Source organism: Salmo trutta, chromosome 30 (genome assembly GCF_901001165.1).
Source record: "Salmo trutta chromosome 30, fSalTru1.1, whole genome shotgun sequence".
Taxonomy (NCBI): Eukaryota; Metazoa; Chordata; class Actinopteri; order Salmoniformes; family Salmonidae; genus Salmo; species Salmo trutta.
In genome coordinates, this window is record NC_042986.1 from 32,145,382 (window position 1) to 32,170,695 (window position 25,314).

The 25,314-nt window shown below is 42.1% G+C and overlaps 1 protein-coding gene across 2 annotated transcripts in view; it reads left to right on the forward strand.

The window, feature by feature from the left end:
* Positions 1-407: 407 nt before the first annotated feature.
* opn7b (opsin 7, group member b) overlaps positions 408-25,314 on the forward strand; it is a 115,869-nt gene continuing 90,962 nt past the window's right edge. For both annotated transcript variants that reach the window (XM_029723874.1, XM_029723876.1), the window contains exon 1: positions 408-695. The gene's annotated coding sequence lies outside the window, so the exon portion shown is untranslated. The remainder of the gene's footprint in view (positions 696-25,314) is intronic.

The following is a 25,314-nucleotide window of genomic DNA, read 5'->3' on the forward strand; positions in this document are numbered from 1 at the left end:
CTGGACTCGAACAAGGGACTGTAGTGATGCTTCTTGCACTGAGAAGCAGTGCCTTACACCACTGCACCACTCAGGAATGTTTACATGTATGTCAGGAGGAGAACGAGTTAAACAGGGAGGACAAAGGGAGAGAGGGAGATAGAAAGAAAGAAAGTGATACAGCATACATACTGTGCATAATATATAAATTGAGTAAGAGAGAGAGAAAGGGAGAAAGAGAGAGCAAGAGAGATACAGCGAAAGAGAGAGAGAGAGAGAGAGAGAGAGCGAGAGAGAGACAGACAGACAGACAGACAGACAGACAGACAGACAGACAGACAGACAGACAGACAGACAGACAGGATAGAGGAGGAGGATAGGCTTGTGCTGAGAGCGGTGCGTAGCGTAGAGAGAGGGAGCAGCTCAGCAGCGCTTCTGTCTGTCTCTGTCCCTGCTCAGATTTCCACAGCTGTGAGCTGCACCTCTGCTACCCTACTCTACGCGAATCTGCTGGGGTGTGTGTGTCTTAGAGAGTATTCCTGTGTGTGTGGGTGTGTGTGTGTGTTAGAGTTGCTTGCAAGTCTACAGCATGCATTGTGTGTTTCTCCGCTGCTCCAGTGATGGTTCTCCCACCTAAGGGTGAAGGCTCTGCTACGGACTCTATCTAAAACACATGAGCCCTGGCATAGCCAGCCCTGGCGTAGCATCCCAGTAAGGTAGGCATCCTATAATTTTATTGACATTTTAACTGCTACTCTGCTTTGTTCTTTCTTGCATTTTACAAGGATTTTTTACGTTGGGTTTGCATTTTCCTAGGATTTACTCGGTTTGGCTACTAATGGCTATTACCTGACATTTTATTGGACTACTCTGTTCACTCTGGTATTTCTACAGTTTTTGAAGATAATCTGTGTTTAATAGGTACTCTAGTAGGGCATTGGTTACCATTCCAGCACAGAGTACAGTAGGGTTTCATTACATATTTCCTCTCTGTGTGTCCTTCAAGCAAGGGCAGTAAAACTATTCTGGGGCGGATCTGTGTGGTTTAGGGTATTTTAACAGTGGAAATGAGCCTGGCCGACTGTGCCAAGTTCCCTGGTTATGAGTTTCAGCCAGGGGATTGGATGGGGGCAAAGAGCGCTATTTCAAGTACAGTGCCTTCAGAAAGTATTCATACCCCTTGACTTATTCCACATTTTGTTGTGTTACAGCCTGCATTTTTTTTTTAATTATCTCTTATTACAGCCATTACAATCTGTAACTGTTTTAAAGTCGCCATTGGCTTCATGGTGAAATCCCTTAGTGGTTTCCTTCCTCTCCGGCAACTGAGTTAGGAAGGACGCCTGTATCTTTGTAGTGACTGGGTGTATTGATACATTATCCAAATTGTAATTATTAACTTCAACAAGCTCAAAGGGATATTCAATGGCTGCTTCTTTTTTTTACCCATCTACCAATGCAATGCCTTCAGAAAGTATTCACACCCCTTGACCTTTTCCACATTTTGCTGTGTTACAGCCTGCATTTAAAATGGATTAAATTAAGATTGTTTGTCCCTGGCCTACACACAATACCCCATAATGTCAAAGCGGAATTATATTATTATTATTATTTTTAAATGAATTAGAAATGGAAAACTGAAAAGTATTGCGTCAAGTATTCAACCCCTTTGTTGTGGTAAGTTCAGGAGTAAAAATGTGCGTAACAAGTCACATAACAAGTTGCATTGACTCACTCCCTGTGCAATAATAGTTTTTAACATGATTTTTTAATTACTACTTAATTTATGTACCTCACACATGCAATTATCTGTAAGGTCTCTCTGTCGAGCACTGAATTTCAAACACAGATTCAACCGAAAAGACCAGGGAGGCTTTCCAATACCTAGCAAAGAAGGGCATCTATTGGTAGATGGGTCAAAAAAAAGCAGACACTGAAAAGGGATATGGTAAGCATGGTAAAGTTATTAGTTACACTTTGGATGGTGTATCAATACACGCAATAACTACAAAGACACAGGCGTCCTTCCTAACTCAGTTGCCGGAGAGGAAGGAAAGCACTCAGGTATTTCACCATGAGGCCAATGGTGACTTTAAAACAGGTAGAGCTCAATGGCTGTGATAGGAAAAAACTGAGGATGGATCAACAACATTATAGTTTGTCCTCAATACTAACCTAAATGACAGAGTGAAAATAAGGAAGCTTGTACAGAAAACAAATATTCCAAAACATGCATCCTGTTTGCTGAAATAATACTGCAAAAAAGTGTTCAGTTTGGGGCAAATCCAATACAACACATTACTGAGTACCACTCTTCATATTTTCAAGCATAGTGGTGGCTGCATCATGTTATCGGAATGCTTGTATTCGTTAAAGACTGGGGAGTTTTTCAGGGTGAAAAAGAAACATAATGGAGCTAAGCATATGCAAGGCATTGGAAAACCTTACTGGTCTTTGTGATTCTGTGTTTGAAATTCACTGCTTGACTGAGAGACCTTATAGATAATTGTACGTGTGGGGTACGGATATGAATATAAAAAAATTATGTTAAACATTACTGCATACAGAGTGTGTCCATTGATAAGCACATTTTTACTGCTGAACATATTTAGGCTTGCCATAACAAAGGGGTTGAATACTTATTGACTCAAAACATTTCAGCTTATCATTTTTCATTAATTTGTAAAATTTTTAACAACTTCTTTGGGATAGGGGGCAGTATTCGGAAGTTTGGATGACTGAGGTGCCCAAAGTAAACTGCCTGTTATTCAGGCCCAGAAGCTAGGACATGCATATAATTGGTAGTATTGGATAGAAAATACTCTAAAGTTTCCAAAACGGTTAAAATAATGTCAGAGGAGAATCCATCCGTAAAAAAAATAATTGGGAGCTCACCACTCATTGAAATGGCTGTCTATGGGAATATCAATGGAATACCTCCCAGATTGCAGTTCCTGGGCTTCGAGTAGATGTCAACAGTCTTTAGAAAGAGTTTCAGGCTTGTTTATTGAAAAATGAGCTATAATTTGTAGTTTTTCTAGGTGGCTCCCATTTTGGCTGTAGTGTTGTGGCGCGTCGGTGAGGGCTCGCACTTTGTTATTTATCTACATAATGAACATACAATTCTCCATCGTAAATTTTATCGTATATTTACATATTAGGGTACCTGAGGATTGATTAGAAACATTGTTTGACTTCTTTGGACGAAGTTTATTGGTAACTTTTGAGATTCATTTGTATGCATTTTGAATGAGGGAATCAAGCGCGCGATTACTGAATCAAGCGCGCCAACTAAACTGACTTTTTTGGGATATAAAGAAGGACTTTATCAAACAAAAGGACCATTTGTTATTTTACATTTACATTTAAGTCATTTAGCAGACGCTCTTATCCAGAGCGACTTATGTAGCTAGGACCCTTGGGATTGCAAACAGAGGAAGATATTCAAAGGTAAGTGATTTATTTTATCGCTATTTCTGACTTTCGTGACACCTCTGCTTGTTTGGAAAATGTTTGTAATGCTTTTGTATGTGGGGCACTGTCCTCAGATAATCGCATGGTATGCTTTCGCCGTAAAGCCTTTTTGAAATCTGACAAAGCGGCTGGATTAACATGACGTTAAGCTTTTAAATGATGTAAGACACTAATTTTCATGAATGTTTAATATTACGAATTTTGTATTTTCAATTTCGAGGTCTGCAATTTCACCGGATGTTGTCGAGGTGGGGCGCTAGCGGCACGCCTATCCCAAAGTTAACCCCATAATGCAACACACTTTGAAAGGCAGTAGTCAACAACTTGACAAAAGTCATCCTCTCAAACTTTCTCATTGCTTGGGGCTTCGGCCAGGTGAGAGAGATGATTGGCCACACACTGTTTCAATAGTAAAGCTCTCAATGATTCATTGTGCTAGCAGCAATTACAGTTTGTTCTTGGAAGTATAGAAAACACAAGGCGCATGGTACTAAATGATCCAATTACGCTAAACTCACAAATGTTGAAAAAAACGATTTGCAAGGGAAAATGACTGTAGTGACGAAAGATCAAGGAAAATTAAATCTATACTGAACACAAATATAAACGCAACGTGGAACAATTTCGAAGGTTTTACTGAGTTACAGTACACAGAAGGATATCAGTCAATTTAAATAAATTCATTTGGCCCTAATTTATGGAATTCACATGATTGGGCAGGGGCGCAGCCATGAGTGGGCCTGAGAGGGCTTAGACCCACCCACTGCGGAGCCAGGCCCAACCAATCAGAATGAGTCAATTCCACATTGGTTCAATGTAATTTCATTGAAATGACGTGGAAACAACATTGATGCAACCAGTATGTGCCCAGTGGGTAGCTACAAACTGCCCATGTTTCAGTGGGCAACAGCCGATAGGCAGCCGAAGTAGCTATATTTGGGTCCAGCAGCAGAAGCACATTAGATTATTTAGAGCTCAGTCAGGTTACCATAGGGAGAGAGTCCTCTTGTAACCGCCTCCCCCATCACCCTGACCAACCACCAGCCCTGGAAGGACTCCACAACCACGAGCTAGTCACACACAGAACAATGGCACACTCATAACCACATAGCAACCAGTTATAGCCAGAAGAAAAACAAACACCTATTTGAAGGAGTCTTCATAACTTCAAAAATCTATATGGCCCGAAACTATTCAAAGCATGTAGTAGTCCGTAAGTGGTGCATATCTTCAGTGAAGTTTCATTTGACACGTAGGCCTATTATAATAACCTCATTAATGGATTGCATTCTTCACATACTGAACATTTCATATAAGAAATATATGCCAAAGCAGAATTATTCTAGCAAGGCTGTCAATTGTACGGGAAAGATCAAATGGAGAATTTCATCAGCTGCCATAGAGTATAATCAGCTGCTATTCAACTGACTGGACAACATGAGCAGTGAACTGTGGTGAACTATAACCTATACTGTATTGTGTGTACTCAATAATTTGAATTTCCATTTAATCTAATGACTGATCCTGCCACTGCATGGATATTGTTGTTAACTGCATACACTGGTGGAAGTTCTGAGCCAACTGCTTATCAATACAATAACACATGATACAAATGGCTATTAGGATTCAGATCAACATGAATCAATACAAAACAATACCCGTGATACAATAGAAATTAATCAGTCAAATACAGTACAATGGAATACAATGCAATGTACTCTACTGGTAATACTAATTACATCAATCAGAGTACTGATGCAGTATGTCCAGAGTACTGTACTTAATGCACAGCCGGAATGTTACAGCCTGCATTTAAAATTGATTAAATTGAGAGTTGTTTGGTCACTGGCCTATAATGTAAAAGTGCAATTATGTTTTTCAACATTTTCATTTTCTTTCCAAATTAATAAAAAAAACATTTAAAAATTGTACAACTTGCCATGTCAACTACATGAACTTTACAAAAATCATGTGATCAAAGGTTATGAAGTTTTGACTGCAGTCGACTGCAAGTTTCTGCAGTTACTCTTCACCAATTTCCTACTGCAGCCATCACCTGCGTTGTGGGAGGGTCTATTGTCAACCAATCATTACAGTGTTTTTGTTTGACCATGCAAATGTGACCAAAGACATTACTGAAATAGGAACCAACTGTGCCGCGATTCATGTATACAGTGGATTTAATTGTGATATTTGACGCTCTCTCTCACTGATTGATTGTACAATATACAATATATGCCTACACAAGGGACAGGACTCTGATGTGCCAACTTCTGTCGGTAGTGTCTGAATCGGGCTACAAACTAACATGACCCCACTGTGGAAAGGGAAGACGAGTGTTCTCAGGTTTGCTCTACGACCCCCACAAATGTCACGGGACTCGTCTGAAGGTAACCCATACAAACACATGGAAGTATAGAGGTATTTTTGTGCCAACAAAAATAAGGGGTAAATGTGTTAAAAAAAAGATATATATACTGCTCAAAAAAATAAAGGGTACACTTAAACAACTCAATGTAACTCCAAGTCAATCACACTTCTGTGAAATCAAACTGTCGATTTAGGAAGCAACACTGATTGCCAATAAATTTCACATGCTGTTGTGCAAACATCCTGGCTGATGTTTTGGTCACTTTTGAATGCTGGTGGTGCTTTCACTCTAGTGGTAGCATGAGACAGAGTCTACAACCCACACAAGTGGCTCAGGTAGTGAAGCTCATCCAGGATGGCACATCAATGCGAGCTGTGGCAAGAAGGTTTGCTGTGTCTGTCAGCGTAGTGTCCAGAGCATGGAGGCGCTACCAGGAGACAGGCCAGTACATCAGGAGACGTGGAGGAGGCTGTAGGAAGGCAACAACCCAGCAGCAGGACCGCTACCTCCGCATTTGTGCAAGGAGGAGCAGGAGGAGCACTGGCAGAGCCCTGCAAAATGACCTCCAGCAGGCCACAAATGTGCATGTGTCTGCTCAAACGGTCAGAAACAGACTCCATGAGGGTGGTATGAGGGCCCGAGGTCCACAGGTGGGGGTTGTGCTTACAGCCCAACACCGTGCAGGACGTTTGGCATTTGCCAGAGAACACCAAGATTGGCAAATTCGCCACTGGCGCCCTGTGCTCTTCACAGATGAAAGCAGGTTCACACTGAGCACGTGACAGACGTGACAGAGTCTGGAGACGCAGTGGAGAACGTTCTGCTGCCTGCAACATCCTCCAGCATGACCGGTTTGGCCGTGGGTCAGTCATGGTGTGTGGTGGCATTTCTTTGGGGGGGCGCACAGCCCTCCATGTGTTCGCCAGGTGTAGCCTGACTGCCATTAGGTACCGAGATGAGATCCTCAGACCCCTTGTGAGACCATATGCTGGTGCGGTTGGCCCTGGGTTCCTCTTAATGCAAGACAATGCTAGACCTCATGTGGCTGGAGTGTGTCAGCAGTTCCTGCAAGAGGAAGGCATTGATGCTATGGACTGGCCCGCCCGTTCCCCAGACCTGAATCCAATTGAGCACATCTGGGACATCATGTCTCGCTCCATCCACCAACGCCACGTTGCACCACAGACTGTCCACCTCATCAGGAGCATGCCCAGGCGTTGTAGGGAGGTCATACAGGCACGTGGAGCCCACACACACTACTGACCCTCATTTTGACTTGTTTTAAGGACATTACATCAAAGTTGGATCAGCCTGTATTGTGGTTTTCCACTTTTATTTTGAGTGTAGCTCCAAATCCACACATCCATGGGTTGATAAATTGGATTTCCATTGATTATTTTTGTGTGATTCTGTTGTCAGCACATTCAACTATGTAAAGAAAAAGTATTTACTAAGATTATTTCTTTCATTCAAATCTAGGATGTGCTTTTTAAGTGTCCCCTTTATTGTTTTGAGCAGTGTATTTCCTGAACTTTCTTATTTCTCCTAGATATATGACACTCTTCAAAACCTTATTCCTTGTGATACAATTTTTGACTTTCTTTTTTGCCTTTTATGAATGTGTTATTTAATGCATTTCTGTATTTTTTAAATTAACTTTTCTAGGGTAGGGGGCAGTATTTTGACGTCCGGATGAAAGGCGTGCCCGTAGTAAACTGCCTGCTACTCAGGCTCAGAAGGTAGGATATGCATCTTATTAGTACATTTGGATAGAAAACACTCTGAAGTTTCTAAAACTGTTTGAATGATGTCTGTGAGTATAACAGAACTCATATGGCAGGCAAAAACCTGAGAAAAATCTAACCAGGAAGTGTGGAAATCTGAGATTTGCAGTTTTTCAAGTGATTGCCTATACAGTATACACTGACTTAGGGTTCATTTTGCACTTCCTAAGGCTTCCACTAGACGTCAACAGTCTTTAGAACGTTGTTTCATGCTTCTACTGTGAATGGGGAGAGAATAAGAGCTCCTGGAAGTAGATGAGTGAGAAAATGACATGAGCTCAGTGGCATGCACTCACGTGAGAGTTAGCTGTGTTCCTTTTCTTTTTTGAAGACAAAGGTCTTGTCCGGTTGGAATATTATGGAAGATTTATGATAAAAACATCCTAAAGATTGATTCTATACCGCGTTTGACATGTTTCTACGAACTGTAATATAACTTTTTAGACTTTTTGTCTGAACTTAATGCACGAGCACAGCACATTTGGAGTACTCGACTGAACGCGCGAACAAAAAGGAGGAATTTGGACATATACAGTGAGGGAAAAAATAATTTGATCCCCTGCTGATTTTGTATGTTTGCCCACTGACAAAGAAATTATGAGTCTATCATTTTAATGGTAGGTTTATTTGAACAGTGAGAGACAGAATAACAACAAAAAATCCAGAAAAGCGCATGTCAAAAATGTTATTAATTGTTTGCATTTTAATGAGGGAAAACAGTATTTGACCCCCTCTCAATCAGAAAGATTTCTGGCTCCCAGGTGTCTTTTATACAGGTAAAAAGCTGAGATTAAGAACACACTCTTAAAGGGAGTGCTCCTAATCTAAGTGTTTTACTTGTATAAAAGACACCTGTCCACAGAAGCAACCAATCAATCAGATTCCAAAGTCTCCACCATGGCCAAGACCAAAGAGCTCTCCAAGGATGTCAGGGACAAGATTGTAGACCTACACAAGGCTGGAATGGGCTACAAGACCATCGACAAACAGCTTGGTGAGAAGGTGACAACAGTTGGTGCGATTATTCACAAATAGAAGAAAAACAAAAGAACTGTCAATCTCCCTCGGCCTGGGGCTCCATGCAAGATCTCACCTCGTGGAGTTGCAATGATCATGAGAACGGTGAGGAATCAGCTCAGAACTACACGGGAGGATCTTGTCAATGATCTCAAGGCAGCTGGGACCATAGTCACGCCGTGAAGGACTGAAATCCTGCAGCGCCTGCAAGGTCCCCCTGCTCAAGAAAGCACATATACATGCCCGTCTGAAGTTTGCCAATGAACATCTGAATGATTCAGAGGACAACTGGGTGAAAGTGTTGTGGTCAGATGAGACCAAAATGGAGCTCTTTGGCATCAACTCAACTCGCCGTGTTTGGAGGAGGAGGAATGCTGCCTATGACCCCAAGAACACCATCCCCACCGTCAAACATGGAGGTGGAAACATTATGCTTTGGGGGTGTTTTTCTGCTAAGGGGGCAGGACAACTTCACCGCATCAAAGGGATGATGGACAGGGCCATGTACCGTCAAATCTTGGGTGAGAACCTCCTTCCCTCAACCAAGGCATTGAAAATTAGTCGTGGATGGGTATTCCAGCATGACAATGACCCAAAACACACGTCCAAGGCAACAAAGGAGTGGCTCAAGAAGAAGCACATTAAGGTCCTGGAGTGGCCTAGCCAGTCTCCAGACCTTAATCCCATAGAAAATCTGTGGAGGGAGCTGAAGGTTCGAGTTGCCAAACGTCAGCCTCGAATCCTTAATGACTTAATGAAGATCTGGAAAGAGGAGTGGGACAAAATCCCTCCTGAGATGTGTGCAAACCTGGTGGCCAACTACAAAAACCGTCTTACCTCTGTGATTGCCAACAAGGGTTTTGCCACCAAGTACTAAGTTATGTTTTGCAGAGGGGTCAAATACTTATTTCCCTCATTAAAATACAAATCATTTTATGACATTTTTGACAAGCGTTTCTCTGGATTTTTTTGTTGTTATTCTGTCTCTCACTGTTCAAATAAACCTACCATTATAGACTGATTTCTTTGTCAGTGGGCAAACGTACAAAATCAGCAGGGGATCAATTACTTTTTTCCCTCACTGTATATGGACTTTATCTAAACAAATGAACATTTATTGGGGAACTGGGATTCCTGGGAGTGCATTCCAACAAAGATCATCAAAGGTAAGTGAATATTTATAATATTATTTCTGAGTTTTGTTGACTCCACAAAATGGCGGGTTTGGTTTCACGTCTGAACGCTGTACTCAGATTATTGCAAAGTGTGCTTTCGCTGTAAAGTTTTTTTGAAATCTGACACAGCGGTTGCATTAAGGAGAAGTGTATCTATAATTCTTTGAATAACAGTTTAATATTTTATCAACGTTTATGATGAGTATTTCTGTAAATCGATGTGCTCATTCACCGGAGGTTTCGGGAGGCAAAACATTTCTGAACATTACACGCCAATGTAAAATGGGGTTTTTGGATATAAATATGAACTTTATTGAGCAAAACATACATGTATTGTGTAACATGAAGTCCTATGAGTGCCATCTGATGAAGATCATCAAAGGTTAGTGATTAATTTTAGCTGTATTTCTGGTTTTTATGACGCCTCTCCTTGCTTGGAAAATGGCTGTGTGGTTTTTCTTGTCTAGGTGCTGTCCTAACATAATCTAATGCTATGCTTTCGCCGTAAAGCCTTTTTGAAATCGGACAATGTGGTTGGATTAACGAGAAGTTCATCTTTTAAATGGTGTAAAATAGTTGTATGTGAGAAATTTTAATTAGGAGATTTTTGTTGTTTTAAATTTGGCGCCCTGCTATTTCACTGGCTGTTGGCAGTGTGTCCCGCCGGTGGGACGCTAGCGTCCCACATACCCCATACAGGTTTTAAGAGCTCCTAAAATTGTAAATAAAAATAGCTAAATGATCCATGTTATGACTACCTTTAAACAATTCCAGATGTTAGCTTGTGTACTTGTGCTCTAGCTGACTGCCCTGCATATGAGAAAGACAGCCCACAGCATTCTGCTGATCTTCTGGTGATCTTTCCTTCATCTGTTGCTAAGATATAAACACTCAGGGGAAATCAGGAGAAACAGGTGCACGCATCTGAGGAAAGACTTCTGAAGAAGGGGGATATGCATTGTGTAATGCTTTGCAGTAAGTTATTTAATCTCAGTTATTCTAATTGCTAACTTGAGTTTCTGTATTAGTAGCCCTCTAAGTGGATAGATAAACATCCTGCCAATACAGAAAGGATTGAGCCTTACAATTACTTTCTGACACATCAGAGTCAGATAAACTGGGTTTTAATGGGATGGAAGAAAAACGTGTTTTGTTTATAACTTGCAGCTCTGAAAGTTCACTATAATAGGTATAATAGTAAGAGGAAATGTTGTTATTGTCTCAGTGTGGGTGTTCGGAATGTCAGGGTTCAATCTAATGTTGAGTTGTGGATTTGCTTTGACATTTATATCAGGAAACAGATTCATGAATCTTTTTCTAGCTAACAACTTAATGCGTCACACCATTCACCTAGTCTGGAGTCCTGGCATTCTTGTTCGGTTGCGTTGGTGCTGTGACCTGGATTAGGGCTCTATTCAATCAGATCCACCTTAGCCAACATTGTTATAGTGGTTGTTTTGTCCAGACAGGTCGGCTGTGATACAAGTCAGTATTCTATGTCCATCCATGTCTGAAGACATCGGGAGATAGTGGAAACTGGCCACTAGGGGCAACATTCAGAGCTGTGTGTTGTGGACAGGGATGGCAGATGGTCGTAAGTATCTGCCTCTGATTCAAAGAGGCCAGACGTGCATAGCTGTAACAGAAATGTATGTGACCTTATTTGACCTTTTCTGCTGCTTTTGAGACACAGTCCGATCCCTCCTAAGGGCACTACTTGTTGAGTAATTAAAACACTCAAAACACAGTAACTATTGGTCTTTTTTACTGCACCCTAAAGAGTTGTAGGCCTAGCTATCTAGGGCTAACCTTTGCACATTTATTGTGAGAGAGAGAGGAGAGATAGGAGAGAGAGTGTGTGTGCATGTTGTGTTTTGTTTTTTCCTTGTCAGCCATCCATCTCTACTTTTTTTGCTTCATAGAAAATTCCTAAAGAAAATTGTGAACTTTTCATCCATACAATTTCCCTGACAACCAAAAGTATTTGGTACATTTTGAATGCTTAGCAGGTCTAATTGGTCAAATGGTCTAATTCACACCTATAAAGATAACATCCCTAAATACATGTTTTGTTTGTAAATTATGTCTGAGTGTTGGAGTGTGTCCCTGGCTATCTGTAAACCAAAAAGTACAAAAAATTAAATGATGCCGTCTGGTTTGCTTAAAATAAAGAATTTGAAACGATTTATACTTTTACTTTTGATGCTTAAGTATATTTTAGCTATTACATTTAGACTTTTACTCAAGTAATATTATACTGCGTGACTTTCACTTTACTTGAGTAATGTTCTGTTATCTATACTTTTATTCAAGTTTGACAATTAGGTACTTTTTCCACCACTGCAAAACCTGCACGCACTCATTGAGGGTTGCAGGTCTCCCAACTTCGTTTTGGTCATTCATTTTAATCAGATAAATATATAATAAACCAAAACATTTCGATAACTGTCAATGTACTTTATTGCACACAATCCTCAAATAAAATGGAGCATACATAAAATGAAGAGTGTCTTTACATAGCGTCTAGTGTGTATGAGAGAGAGAGAAGCACACAGAATTTCCTCAAACTGTATACTCTTTTACAATATCAATCACATTTAACATTTAAGTCATTTAGCAGACGCTCTTATCCAGAGCGACTTACAAATTGGTGCATTCACCTTAAGATATCCAATCAGACTTTGATTCAATAGATAGTGTAATTATGTAGATACTGATAATGGAAATGTAGGCTTAGATATGTCCTATCCAAAAATAAATTGGATCATACATAAAATAAACAAGTATTACAATTGATTTACATTAGGTTTAAAGTGTGTGACAGAGACAGAGACAGAGAGAGAGTGTGTACATGATGTGTTTGATTTTTCCTTGTCAGCCACCCATCTCTGCTCTGTCAATCTTAAATGGCCCAGTGTATGCACTTCTGGGTAAGGCTGTTGGGCATTGGTGGAGTGGATGGCAGATCTGAAAGAGAGATGCACAAAGTGACAGTAAGTGCAGTGCATTCGATAAGTATTTAGACCCCTTGACTTATTCCATATTTTGTTACGTTACAGCCTTATTCTAACATTTTCTTTTTCTCATCATGTCATTGGTGTAGAGAGGAGTAGGCAGGATGCAATCACAGGTTTAGAACTACTGAATTTATTTAAGCACCATAGATCAAAGCGGGACAAAACCCAAATGCTGTAGTGCTCAAAATATACGCTTGCGTCCCACCTACTCAACAGCCAGTGTAATCCCGTGGCGCGATATTCAAATACCTTAGAAATGCTATTACTTCAATTTCTCAAACATATGACTATTTTACACCATTTTAAAGACAAGACTCTCGTTAATCTAACCACACTGTCCGATTTCAAAAAGGATTTACAACGAAAGCAAAACATTAGATTATGTCAGCAGAGTACCCAGCCAGAAATAATCAGACACCCATTTTTCAAGCTAGCATATAATGTCACATAAACCCAAACCAAAGCTAAATGCAGCAGTAACCTTTGATGATCTTCATCAGATGACAATCCTAGGACATTATGTTATACAATACATGCATGTTTTGTTCAATCAAGTTCATATTTATATCAAAAACCAGCTTTTTACATTAGCATGTGACTAGCATTCCCACCGAACACTTCCGGTGAATTTACTAAATTACTCACGATAAACGTTCACAAAAAACATAACAATTATTTTAAGAATTATAGATACAGAACTCCTTTATGCACTCGCTATGTCCGATTTTAAAATAGCTTTTCGGTGAAAGCACATTTTGCAATATTCTGAGTAGATAGCCCGGCCATCACAGGCTAGCTATTTTGACACCAACCAAGTGTGCTACTCACCAAACTCCGATTTACTATTAGAAAAGTTTGATTACCTTTGCTGTTCTTCGTCAGAATGCACTCCCAGGACTTCTACTTCAATAACAAATGTTGGTTTGGTTCCAAATAATCCATAGTTATATCCAAATAGCGGCGTTTTGTTTGTGCGTTCAAGACACTATCCGAAGGGTAAAGAAGGGTGACGCGCCCGACGCGTTTCGTGACAAAATATTCCATTACCGTACTTCGAAGCATGTCAAACGCTGTTTAAAATCAATTTTTATGCTTTTTTTCTCGTAAAAAAGCGATAATATTCCGACCGGGAGTCGTTGTTTTCGTTCAAAGAGAGAAAAAGTAAACATGGTGTCGGCTCGTGCACTCGCCTCCAGTCTCATTGTCCTCAGATCGACCATTATCCAAATGCGCTAATGTTTTTCAGCCAGGGCCTGCAAAGCCACCATTCATCGTTCTGGCGCCTTCTGAGAGCCTATGGGAGCGTTAGAAAATGTCACGTTATGCCAGAGATCCCCTGTTTTGGTTAGAGATGATCAAGAAGGCCAAGATATAGTCAGAGAGAACGCTTCCTGTTTGGAATCTTCTGAGGTTTTGGCCTGCCAAATGAGTTCTGTTATACTCACAGACACCATTCAAGCAGTTTTAGAAACTTTAGGGTGTTTTCTATCCAAATCAAACAAATCAAAATTATATGCATATTCTAGTTACTGGGCAGGAGTAGTAACCAGATTAAATCGGGTACGTTTTTTATCCGGCTGTGCAAATACTGCCCCCTATCCCCAACAGGTTAAACACCACAGATCAAAGCGGGACGTGTGACGACCCTCCCACTCTGTCTGCCGTATTCTCTCTCTTGTTCTTGTTTCTTTATTAGGAGGCCGGTGGGCGGAGTTGGAAGGGTCGTCAGATAAATGGGAAACACCTGGGCTCAGGTGTTTCCCAGGATAAATGGACCTCTTCCCCATTCATTGAGGAGACTCTCTCCACACAGACACCTTGTTGATTTTGGTTGTGTAGTTTTGTGGTTTTTTTGGTTATTTGCTTTAGCACCTTTCAACACTCTGCATTATTACATTCAAGTATGCAACACACTCACTTACACTACTGATTACTGATTACACATGCCATTGTTACCTTCTTAGTTGCTTTATTTAATAAATATATATTTTTGATACACCTTGTCTCCACGTTGTCTCCCTTTTGTTGCGAACCCTGAGCCGGTTCGTAACAAGTGGGGGCTCATCCGGGATCTTGAACTTGTGTTTGGGAGAAAACGTGGAGGTATGTTAACTTGAGGTGTTTTGTTTGTTAGTTTGAGTTTGGTGCTCAGTACTGGTTGTCTTTGGTTGTTTTGTTTGTGTGCTGCGTTGGAGAGAGTACATTGGTTAGTTTCCAGGCCTCTGCCCAGCCTGGAAACACTTGTTGTACTCGCTGTTGGAACATTGGTCTGAGGTGAGTAGAATCAGCTGTGTACCTCGGTGGGAGATTTGGATAGGGTAGTGAAACTTACTACCTGGAGCTATAGTCTTTTTCCCCTGATAGGCTTAGCGACGTGTTTCATTTTTGGAATATGTTGGGCATTGTTAAAGTTTGTTATTTTTGTGTGGTGTCTGTGGACTGAGCAGTTGTCTCGGGAGCACATCCGTGGCTTGGTGGAATCTACCAGCGTGCTGGGGGGTTACTTCCTCGCCAGCGGGCTACAGTGCATAATTACCCACCGCAAATCTGCATGAAGACTAGGGTTGAGTTATTGTAGGTTTTGGGGAAGCTCCATATCTCATCTCTTTTCTGTGGTACCAGTGTGATTGTTATTTCTCTTGTTGTGGTCTGGTGTGCTCAGAGGGGTTGAGTGAGATTTTTTTTTCTCTCTCTGACTATGGCGTCTAATGTAGACGAGTTCATTCGCTTTCCAAAAGAGGAACTGTTAGACTTATGTACTAAAGAACAGCTGTTGAAGGTTGCTGAACACTCCAAAATTGAAATTAGTGATAAACGTCTAAAAAATTCCATTAGGTTAATATTGAAGGCCAATCTGATGGAGAGTGGTATTCTTGACGTTACCACTGGGGCAGTCTCTGCTGAGGACTCGCCGTCTCCCCGATATGTCACAATTACCGCTCCATCGGTTAGTCCTAGTAATCTTCTTTTTGAACAGCAGAAAGAGCTGCTTCTGTTACAGCAAGAGCACGATCGTGTAAAATATGAAAAGGAATTGGAATTTAAACAGGATATGGAGCGTGCAGATCGGTTGAAACATGAAAAGGAATTGGCTGCTGATCAGTTAAAATATGAAAAGGAGTTGGAATTTAAACAGGATAAGGAGCGTGCAGATCGTGTAAAATATGAAAAGGAATTGGCTGCTGATCAGTTAAAATATGAAAAGGAATTGGCTGCTGATCAGTTAAAATATGAAAAGGAATTGGAATTTAAACAGGATATGGAGCGTGCAGATCGGTTAAAACATGAAAAGGAATTGGAATTTAAACAGGATATCGAGCGTGCTAAAATCAAGCTGCAACAAGAGCGACTAGAGTTGGTTAGGGAAGGAAAGCTCTCAGGAGAGAGTTTGCTCTGGGAAGGTGACCCAGAATTACTTAGGAATCGTTCCTCTTTTGGTCGTGCCCCGGACACATTTGACATTGTTGGGAATTTACGGTTGTTGCCTCAGTTTAATGAAAAGGATCCTGAGACATTCTTTTTGTTGTTTGAGCGTGTTGCTAACGCTAGGAGTTGGCCTGATTCTGATCGCGCTTTGATGTTGCAATGTGTGCTGACTGGTAAAGCGCAGGAAGCATATTCAGCTCTTAGTGTAGCCGACAGTGTCATTTATGATAAGGTTAAAACGGCGGTGTTACAGATTTACGAATTGGTTCCTGAGGCTTACCGCCAACGATTTAGAACTTTAAAAAGGGATGATAAACAAACTCATGTTGAGTTTGTGCGACAATTATCTTCATAGTTTAATCGCTGGTGTTCCGCCTCTGCAGTTATGACTTTCCAAGGGCTGTGTGAGCTGATTATGTTAGAGCAATTTAAGGATACAGTCCCTGATCGTATAGCCACGTATATTAACGAACGGAAAGTTAAAACTGTCGCTGAAGCTGCGGTTTTGGCAGATGAATATGTTTTGACTCACAAAACTGTTTTTGTAGAGCCCCGTATACGGAGTGAGTGGAGACGTTCGGAGAGATTTGGACCTCGGTCACCGAGATACTCTGGTTCACGGGCAGAGTTTTATTCAACTAGGGTTGAGCCTGACTCCCGTGGTAAAACTGACTTTGGTCAAGAGTGTCACTACTGTCAAAGCTCAGGTCATTGGAAAAACGAATGTCCGGTTCTTAGGTCTAGGGATAAGTTCAGTACAGGTACTTATGTTAAATCTAAGCCTACGGCGTTAGCTGCGCCTGTTCCACATCAGTTCACTCCTGACACATTGTCTAATGCCCAGGGGCAGGTGAAAGTCCATATTGATCCAGACTATTTACCTTTCATTACGGAGGGTTTTGTGTCTCTGTTAGGAAGTAAGAACCTAGTGCCAGTGAAGATCCTAAGAGACACAGGTGCCTCTGAATCATTTGTGTTGGAATCTCTGTTACCCTTCTCTGCTGAGACTGATTCAGGGAATAGCGTGCTAATTAGGGGAATAGGTTTGAACACTCTGTCAGTTCCATTGCATAGATTAATGTTGGATTGTGGACTGGTGAAAGGTGAGGTTGTTGTGGGGGTGCGTCCTTCATTGCCTATTGAGGGTATTGACGTTATCCTTGGGAATAACTTGGCTGGTGAGCGTGTGTGGCCTGTTGTGTCTCCAGCTCTAGTGGTTTCCACTACACCGGTAATTGTAGGGATTCCTGATGAGAGTGCGCAGAGTTTCCCAGAGGTGTTCTCTGCGTGTGCAGTGACGCGTTCTATGATCCATGGCGATCTAGTTACTGCGTCGGTTAATGAGAATACCACAAAGACGTCTATCACTGTTTTCCCCGTTATTCCGTTAACTGTACCCCGCTCCGATCTAATCGATGCGCAACGGACTGACCCCACATTAGAGAAGTTGCGTGACCAAATTGTGCCTGTGGAACAGTTGGGAGATGTTGCACATGGATATTTTCTCCAAGAGGATGTCCTGATGAGAAAGTGGATGTCTCATGGTAGTTGTTTTCTGGGGGAGGCGATTAGTCAGGTTGTTGTACCAGTTAAGCTTCGTGAGTTGGTTTTGACCACTTCTCACAATGATGTTGCTGGACATATGGGTGTGAGGAAAACCTACAATCGTATATTAAGACATTTCTTTTGGCCTGGATTGAAGAGAGATGTTTCTGAGTTTATCAAAACTTGTCACACCTGTCAATTAACTGGTAAACCTAATCAAGCTATTAAGCCGGTACCACTGTTTCCTATTCCGGTACTCAGCCAACCTTTTGAGTACCTGATTATTGATTGTGTTGGTCCTCTGCCTCGTTCTAAAAAAGGTAGTAATTACTTGTTGACTGTGATGTGTCAGACCACTAGGTTTCCGGCTGCTTATCCTCTCCGGTCTATCACGACTAAGTCTGTGTTAAAAGCTTTGACTCAGTTTTTCTCACTTTTTGGAATCCCTAAGGTCATTCAGAGTGATCAAGGATCAAATTTCACCTCTACTCTCTTTGGTCAGGTTTTACAACAGCTCCATATTAAACACAATTTGTCTAGCGCCTATCATGCGCAAAGTCAGGGAGCACTGGAACGTTTCCATCAAACACTTAAGTCTTTGTTGAGAGCTTATTGTACTGAGATGGATAAGGATTGGGAGGAGGGGTTGCCTTGGTTACTGTTAGCCGCTAGGGAGGTTTCACAGGAGAGCACAGGTTTCAGTCCAAATGACCTTGTGTTTGGACATAGGGTGCGTGGACTTTTATCTGTTCTCCAGGATGATTGGAAGTCTCCCGAGCCTCCTCAGTCCTTGTTATCGTATGTGTGTGATTTCCGGCGACGCTTGTATGCCGCTGGTGAAATGGCGAAAGAAAAGCTATCATCTTCACAGGAAAGGATGAAGGGCATATTTGATCGTCGAACTGAGCCTCGTCACTTTAGTCCAGGTGACCAGGTTCTTGCTCTGCTGCCAATTATTGGTTCTCCTTTTCAAGCCAAGTTTCAAGGTCCATATACAGTGGTGCGCCAGTACACTGAGCAGAATTATCTAGTTGCCACTCCAGAACGGAGAAAAGCACACCAACTGTGCCATGTAAATTTGTTAAAACCCTATTATGCACGTTCAACGGAGACTGAACAGTGGGAGTCTAAAGAGGACGGTAAACCTGTTCTTTTGGCTGATACCGTTACATCCTTTGGTTCTTCTCATGCTAGGTCTGTGCATGATGAGGAAGGTGTTCCTGGTCCCGACGATTGCATATTGCAAGGTAGATTGAAAAATTCAGAGACACTGGATATTTTGGACAACCTTCTTAACCATCTACCTGTTGATGAGCGAAAAGAGATGGTTGATCTGATTCGGAAATTTCCAGAATTGTTTTCTGATATACCAACACGTACCAACTTGATAGAGCATGATATTGACATTGGAGATGCTGACCCTATTCGTCAGCGGTACTATAGAGTTTCTGCAGAGAAACTGCGTTGTCTGGATGCTGAGGTCAGCTATATGCTGGAGAGTAAGATAGCAGAGCCTTCTTTCTCCAGTTGGGCTTCTCCCTGTATATTGGTCAGTAAACCGGATGGAACAAACAGATTTTGTACGGACTACCGTAAGGTAAATGCTGTCACTAAGCCAGATTCATTTCCTCTTCCTCGAATGGAGGACTGCGTAGATAAAGTCGGAGCAGCTAAGTTTGTGAGCAAATTTGACCTGTTAAAGGGCTATTGGCAGGTGCCCCTAACGAGTAGGGCACGTGAAATCTCTGCCTTTATTACACCCTCTGGTCTGTACTCGTATTCGGTTATGAGTTTTGGCCTGCGTAATGCACCTGCCACTTTTCAGCGACTTATGAACAGGGTTGTTGCAGGGCTGGCCGGGTGCGCTGTTTATCTGGACGATGTAGTGATATATGCAGATACCTGGGAGGAACATCTGTCTCGTATTCAAGCCTTGTTTGAGCGGCTGGCTGCAGGTCACCTCACGATCAATTTGGCTAAATGTGAGTTTGCTCAGGCAACTGTTACATACCTTGGAAAGGTGGTTGGGCAGGGTGAAGTGCGTCCGGTTCGGGCTAAAGTGGTAGCTATTGATGCTTTTCCACCACCAACTACAAAAAAGGAACTTATGCGTTTCTTGGGAATGATTGGTTACTACCGTGGATTTTGTAGGAACTTTTCTACTGTGGTCGCTCCCTTGACAGAATTGTTGAAAGCTAAGGCTGTTTACGTATGGTCTTCTCATTGTCAACAGGCTTTTGAAGATGCAAAGAGGTTGCTTACCTCAACTCCGGTGCTGGCTGCTCCTCGTGTGGATTTGTCATTTACCTTGCAGGTGGATGCTAGTCATGTGGGGGCAGGTGCAGTTTTGCTGCAAGCAGATGTGTCTGGGGTTGAGAGGCCTGTTAGTTTCTTTTCCAGGAAATTTGACCGTTGTCAGTTGAACTACTCGGTCATTGAAAAAGAAGCGCTAGCACTCATTTGGGCGCTACAACACTTTGAAGTGTATGTTGGGTCGGGGGTAATACCTATTGTGGTCTACACCGACCATAACCCTCTCACCTTTTTCAGGTCCATGATGTGTCCCAATCAGAGGATAATGAGATGGTGTTTATTTTTACAATCCTTCCATCTCGATGTGAGGCATATCCGGGGAACTGATAACGTGATTGCTGATGCGCTCTCTCGTGCGCCCTGTTCCTGAACATTTATGTGACTGACCGTTGTTTGGTGTTGTCGTGTTCTGTCGTTCCTGTCTGTTCCCTCCTGGTCTCGTTTTCTTCTTTCCTCTTAAAAGTTGCTTCCTGTACACAAAGGTTGCTGAGGTCTGGGGAGAAGGAGGTTGGCTGGGGCAAGTGGAAGGTGAACATGTAACCTCTTGTAAATTTGGAACGCAGAGGCTGGTACGTTGTTCCGGGGCCCTTGTTGGTCCCCGGTTTTATGGGGGGGGGGTGTGACGACCCTCCCACTCTGTCTGCCGTATTCTCTCTCTTGTTCTTGTTTCTTTATTAGGAGGCCGGTGGGCGGAGTTGGAAGGGTCGTCAGATAAATGGGAAACACCTGGGCTCAGGTGTTTCCCAGGATAAATGGACCTCTTCCCCATTCATTGAGGAGACTCTCTCCACACAGACACCTTGTTGATTTTGGTTGTGTAGTTTTGTGGTTTTTTTGGTTATTTGCTTTAGCACCTTTCAACACTCTGCATTATTACATTCAAGTATGCAACACACTCACTTACACTACTGATTACTGATTACACATGCCATTGTTACCTTCTTAGTTGCTTTATTTAATAAATATATATTTTTGATACACCTTGTCTCCACGTTGTCTCCCTTTTGTTGCGAACCCTGAGCCGGTTCGTAACAGACGGAACCCAATCGCTGTTGTGCTCAAAATATGTCTTCATAAACAAAAAGGCACAGGGCGAACCCAAAGTGGAAAATATAAAGTACTCAGGAAATAGTAGGACAGATTCCTCTCAGGAAAACAAGTAACATTTACAATGACTACGAAGACAAGTGGCAGAGGGAGTATATATACAGTGATAGAGTGGGGATTGGAACCAGGTGTGTGTAATGATGACGAGACAAGTCCGGGGTTGACGAGTGAAGGGCATTTGCCAGCAGTATGTTCGGCAGCTGCTAGAAGGACAGCAACGCCGAACGCCTGACCTGGACAGGAGGGGGAGCCAAAGCCAAGGCTGGTGTGACACATCAATCTATACACAATACAGCATAATGACAAAGCAAAACAGGTTTTAAGAAATGTTACAAAATGTATTAAAAATAAAAAACGGAATATCACATTTACATAAGTATTCAGACCCTTTACACAGTACTTTGTTGAAGTACCTTTGGCAGCGTTTACAGCCTCAAGTCTTCTTGGGTGTGACTACAAGCTTGGCAGACCTGTATTTGGGGAGTTTCTCCCAATCTTCTCTGCAGACCTTATCAAGCTCTGAGGAGCGTCGCTGCACAGCTATTTTCAGGTCTCTCCAGAAATATTAGATCGGGTTAAAGTCCTGGCTCTGGCTGGGCCTCTCAAGGACATTCAGAGACTTGTCCCGAAAGCACTCCTGCGTTGTCTTGGCTGTGTGCTTAGGGTCGTTGTCCTGTTGGAAGAGGAACCTTCGCCTCAGTCTGAGGTCCTGAGTTGTCTGGAGCATGTTTTTGTCAAGGATCTTTCTGTACTTTGCACCGTTCATCTTTCCACCCCGATTCTGACTAGTCTCCTAGTCCCTGCCTCTAAAACACATCCCGACAGCATGATGCTGCCACCACCACGTAGGGATGATGCCAGGTTTTCTCCAGACGTGATGCTTGGGGTTCAGGCCAAAGAGTTCAATCTTGGTTTCATCAGACCAGAAAATCTTGTTTCTCATGTTGTTGAGCTGTATACGTTGCATTCGGAAATAATTCAGTCCTCTTGACTTCTTACTGATTTTTTTACATTCCAACCTTCTAAAATGAATTAAATAAAACATTTTCCTCATAAATCTTCACACAATACCCCATAATGACAATTAATAATGAGCTCAGGTGCATCCAGTTTCCATTGATCATACTTGAGATGTTTCTACAACTTGATTGGAGTCCACTTGTGGTAAATTCAATTGATTGGACATGATTTGGAAAGGCACACACCTGTTTATATAATTTTAGGGCTAGGTGTCCCGCTAGTTCCGGTGAAACTGGAGGGCACGCAATTCAAATAAATAATCATAAATATTATGGATATTAAACATTTAGGTACATATAAGTGTCTTACATCGGCTGAAAGATTAAATTCTTCTCAATCTAACTGCATTGTCCGATTTTGAGTAATCCACTCGTTCAACATGCAGAGAAAGAAGTTCTTACGGAAAGATGTTCAATAGGATACCGATTTTAGCAGGTGCGTCCTGTCATCATGGCGCGTGCAAATACGAACTTCCAAGACTGTGTCCCTGTACTAAAACAGATGTTTCTTATTCGTTTTTGAAGTTACAAGCCCTGAACGTTGAACATAGACTGCTGACACCCTGTGGAAGCCATAGGAATTTCACCCAGGGACATAATTTTCAATATAACCTTTACCTTGCCTTTCTAAGTGGATGGTCTCTCAAAAACAATTCTGGTTGGTTTTTCATTGGATTTTCTCCTACCATATCTATTGTGTTATATTCTCCTACATTATTTTAACATTTCTACAAATGTCAAAGTGTTTTATTTCCAATGGTACCAATTATATGCATATCCTGGCTTCAGGGCCCGAGCAACAGGCAGCTTACTTTGGGCACGTCATTCATGCGGAAATTGAGAAAAAAGGGGCCTAGCCCTAAGAAGTTTATAAGGTCCCACAGTTGACAGTGCATGTCAGAGTAAAAACCAAGCCATGTGGTCAAATGAATTGTCCGTAGAGCTCCGAGACAGGATTGTGCCGAGGCACAGATCTGGGGAAGGGTACCAAAAAAGGAATGCAGCACTGAGGGTCACCAATAACAGTGTGGTCTCCATCATTCTTAAATGGAAGAGAGCTGGACGCCTGGTCAAACTGAGCAATCGGGGGAGAAGGGCCTTGGCCAGGGAAGATTTCCAAGATCCCAATGGTCACTCTGACAGAGCTCCATTGTTCCTCTGTTTAGATGGGAGAACCATCCAGAAGTACAACCATATATGCAGCACTCCACCAATCAGGCATTTATGGTAGAGTGGCCAGAAGAAAGCCACTCCTCTATAAAAGGCACTTGGCAGCCTGCTTGGAGTTTGCTAAAAAGCACATAAAGACTCTCAGACCATGAGAAACAAGATTCTCTAGTCTGATGAAATCAAGATTGAACTCTTTGGCCTGAATGCCAAGCGTCACGTCTGGAGGAAATCTGGCACCATCCGTATGGCAAAACATCAGATACGTGGGTGTCGGCTATCACACACACACACACACACACACACACACACACACACACACACACACACACACACACACACACACACACACACACACACACACACACACACACACACACACACAGATGGATAATTACTACTACTACTAATCACAGTGGACGTGAGTCAGATGTGTAACTACAGCCTGACATTGGAGCTCTGTTTGAGAAAGAAATACCTCTATCAACTGTTCTGCCTGCGGCTATGGAACCCTGACCTGTTCACTGTGATTACTATTATTTGACCATGCTGGTAATTTATGAACATTTGAACATCTTGGCCATGTTCTGTTATAATCTCCACCCGGCACAGCCAGAAGAGGACTGGCCACCCCTCATAGTCTGGTTCCACTCTAGGTTTCTTCCTAGGTTTTGGCCTTTCTAAGGAGTTTTTCCTAGCCACCGTGCTTCTACACCTGCATTGCTTGCTTTTTGGGGTTTTAGGCTGGGTTTCTGTACAGCACTTTGACATATCAGCTGATGTAAGAAGGGCTATATAAATACATTTCATTTGATTCTATTCAATAGAGACATCTTGACTGCCTGGAGGCAGAAATTGGTTTAAATTGTCAAAACAGTGGCTGTGGTATGCCTTGTATACATGAACTGTACGTGTGTGTTTGTGTGTGTGTCATGTGCGCACGTGTGTTTGTCTGTGGGCAGATTAGAGAATTCATTGCAACTGTTTTGTGCCGAGTGCAGTGCCCCATGGGTGCCGCTGCATTAAACGAGCTGCAACCTACTCTATGGTGGTCAGAGAGATACCTTCTCCACGGCCCATAAGTCTTCATCTGCTTTGTTCTCACGGGGAGAAGAGGTAGTCTGAGGACACACACAGCAAAGTCACAGTAGACTGATCTGCCTTGGTGCAATGAGGTGTGTGTGTATGTGTGTGTGTGTGTGTATGTGTGTGTGTGTGTGTGTGTGTGTGTGTGTGTGTGTGTGTGTGTGTGTGTGTGTGTGTGTGTGTGTGTGTGTGTGTGTGTGTGTGTGTGTGTGTGTGTAGACTGATCTGCCTTGGCGCAATGAGGTGTGTGTGTATGTGTGTGTGTGTGCATATGTGGGTATGTGTGTGTGTCACTTTGTGCTCTATATCATTCCCTGAGGGGCTGTGGTAGTGGTGCAGGTCAAACTGGTGGATAAATGTCTATAGCTGTTACTAAAGCTTATTCTATTTAGTGTGTTGATCCTATTTACAAATACAATATAATACAAGTATACAAGATTACAAAACATTCACAAAAGAATCCATCACATTCTTCAGCAAAGCGGTCCCCAATCAACATGTTGAACTGCCTGAGAGGCACTAGTATATACAGTTGTAGGGATCTCTAAAGATTGTTACATACATGGGGTGCAAAGAAGCCAAAAGCAGATTTACCTAACTCTGTGGAGACTGCAGGATTATTTTGCTGCTCTAGCAAACTGGCTCAAATTAAGGTCCTACATCTGTACACACAGCCTGGTTCAGGCGAATTGATGAAAGCCTCCGAATAAGCAGTAAGTGATGAACAGTATCAAATCCCTTAGACAGGTCAATGAAGAGAACAGCACAATGTTGCCTTTTATCCACACAATAAATCACATATCTTCACAACGCATCCATAGTCTTTTTTCTGGT